Below are 2,874 nucleotides of genomic sequence, written 5' to 3' on the forward strand. Positions count from 1 at the left end.
GTTCAGTTTCCCTGAACATTTGGAAGGAGGAAGGTGGGGCTGGCTTGCAAGGATGTGGAGTGGACTGCAGCTTTCCTGCCCCCTGCTGGTCAGTGGTGGAACTGGAGGGCCTGCACAGTAGTTCTATGCATCTAAGACAGTGGTGATACTCAGACCTCAGTAGGTCAGGACCCAAATTAGCAATCAACAATAATACTCTTCATATTTAAATAGTATGACAGGGGAAATATTTAGTTTTCATATATTCTCAGCAAAATGACTGACCAAGTGTTGTTATTTATATCAACTACAAATGGTGGTTAACATAGTAAGAGCATCCCGACTGGTTGTTAATTCATCACACAGCGTTTTAATTTCATGTGCTGCAAAGAGCTGCAGGAGACACATTCAAGAAAGAGCCACTCGTGAATCTCAGTCTGAGTATCACTCATCTAACAGCTGTGTTGGCATCCGAACTGGGAGCAAATTGGGAGGGGAGGGGGGAGACCGTTAACTCTTGACGGATTCAGGCTGAATTCAACAAATAGTTTGGGCTGAAAAAAAGGTGTATTTTTTTTTAATCTGTTTCAGTTTTTTATTTAGAAAGTGTGTTTTGTTTTCTAATTCAGCCTATGTAAAAAACACCAGAACATGGCTGAGTTGAAAAGGAACACTCAAAATTTCACTTGAGCCAACCAAAATGTTTGTTAATCCAGAGCAAGAATTTTTCACCCAGACAACAGTTGTGTTTTTAGAATTGGATTTGGTTCGACTCCAACCTGATTCTTCTGCAGAATATTTGGTTCAGCCACCAAATAAAAACATCCATTATTTGCTGAACTCTGGTTAGCAGCACTCTCCCCACCCCTCTATTCACACAGGTGCTAATGGAAGCCTGGCTGGGGAGGACTTGAGGTCTCTGGCTGGGACTGTTCTGGCAGACTTCAGGCCATGTCTACACTAGCACTTATGTGAAAAAACACCCCCCTGAGTGACATAAGTTTTGTGGGCATAAGCACTCATGTGCTCAGCGCTCTGTTGGTGGAAGACGCTCACCTGCTGACAGAGCTACCGCCGCTCGTTGGGTTGGTTTTCTGATGTCCGCGGGAGAGCTGTCTCCTGTCGGCATAACAGGCTACACGAGCGATCTTACAGAAGCACAGTTGTATTGGTGCCACTGTGAGCTTGTAAGTGTAGACGTGGCCTTAGTAGCTGGTAAGCTCCAGCATGTTCCCTCAAATTTTTTACATCCATGTATGGAATGAATGTATGTGCACCCATATGGAGGTGATGGGGGGGCAGGGGGTTTGGAGTGTGTGTGTGGGGCTCTGTTCTGGGGCAGAGGGTTAAAGTGGGGGTGGGGGCTCTGAGGGGGCGAGGATGAGGGCTGTGGAGCATGCGGGGGGGTGCAGTCTCCAGCTGGGGGTGAGGGCTTTGGGGTGGGGCTGGGTGTAAGGAGTTTGGGGTGTGGGAGGAAGCTCAGGGGTAGAGCAGAGGGTTAGGGTGTGGGAGGAGGCTCAGGGATAGAGCAGAGAGTTGAGTTGGGGGGATGAGGAGTTTGGGGTGTGGGAGGAGACTTCGGGCTAGAGCAGAGGGTTGGGTTGTGGGGGGATGAGGGCTCTGTGGGAGGGCTGGGGATGAGGAGTTTGGGTGTGGGATGAGACTCAGGCTAGAGCAGAGGGTTGGGGTGTGGGAGGAAGCTCAAGGCTAGAGCAGAGAGTTGGGTTGGGGGGATGAGGAGTTTGGGGTGTGGGAGGAGGCTCAGGGCTAGAGCAGAGACTTGGGTTGGGGGGATGAGGAGTTTGGGGTGTGGGAGGAGGCTCAGGGCTAGAGCAGAGACTTGGGTTGGGGGGATGAGGAGTTTGGGGTGTGGGAGGAGGCTCTGGGCTAGAGCAGAGGGTTGGGGTGTGGGGGGATGAGGGGTTTGAGGTGCACAATGGGGCCCTGTTCTCTGCTGGCCCTTAGGCACTACCCTCACACATAGCTCTGTGCTGGAGACCGTGGCTTGACCTGGGGCTGTGTGTTGCCTTTCCCACTGCCGTAGGTGCTTGAATCAGAGCAAGTTGGCTCCACTTCAATCCAAGCGAGGCCGCAGTGAAGCTGGGAGATCCCTGTGCAGGAGCTGAGAGGGTAAGGCCCACGTCCCTGTTCTGCCGTTCTGGTCAGGACACCCAGAACCACAAGTCTTGATGTTACCCTTCTGCCTTAGCAAGAGTGAGCTTTGCTGGAGATTAGACTATGTGTCAGCTCCCTGCTCCGCCAGGCTGTCCTGCTCACCAGCAAACACCTTGAGACTCTGCCAGCCTTTTCCTTGCCTTGCAGGTCACATTCACAGACCTGCAGTTCCCCAGAGACAGCCTGCACCCTGTCCCCCTCCTGGGACACTCAGAAACTAAGTTCACTGCCTCCAAAGAGACGAGGCACGAGCCTGTCAGGCCAGCTGAGGGTCACTTTATGCTTCAACAGAGCAGCTCAGAGATGGCTTATAGGAAAACTCAGAAGTTTAACAAAGAACGGAGATTTGAGGAACAGAGCTGGTTACAAACAAAGCTCGCTGTCTACTGCCTTAAACTTAATTTTAGCATGTTTTCATCTTTGCCTAAGCAGTTTTCTCACTTAGCTCCTGCCTTTCAGGCTAAGAGGAAAAGGATCTGCCCCTCACAGGCTTTCAGGTGCTATCCCTATGTCCTCTGAGGCCTAGTTTACATTACGCGTTTAAACCAATTTTAGCAGCGTTAAACCGATTTAACGCTGTACCCGTCTACACAACGAGGCCCTTTATATCGATATAAAGGGCTCTTTAAATTGGTTTCTGTACTCCTCCCCAACAAGAGCAGTAGCGCTAAAATCGGTATTACCATATCAGATTAGGGTTAGTGTGGCCGCAAATCGACG

The 2,874-nt window shown here is 50.6% G+C and overlaps 1 protein-coding gene across 1 annotated transcript in view; it reads left to right on the top strand.

Moving 5' to 3' along the window:
* Nucleotides 1–1,919: 1,919 nt before the first annotated feature.
* LOC116834318 (interferon-inducible GTPase 5-like) overlaps nt 1,920–2,874 on the top strand; it is an 11,998-nt gene continuing 11,043 nt past the window's right edge. The window contains exon 1 of the mRNA XM_032796313.2: nt 1,920–2,109. The gene's annotated coding sequence lies outside the window, so the exon portion shown is untranslated. The remainder of the gene's footprint in view (nt 2,110–2,874) is intronic.

This window comes from Chelonoidis abingdonii, chromosome 11 (assembly GCF_003597395.2).
Source record: "Chelonoidis abingdonii isolate Lonesome George chromosome 11, CheloAbing_2.0, whole genome shotgun sequence".
Taxonomy (NCBI): Eukaryota; Metazoa; Chordata; order Testudines; family Testudinidae; genus Chelonoidis; species Chelonoidis abingdonii.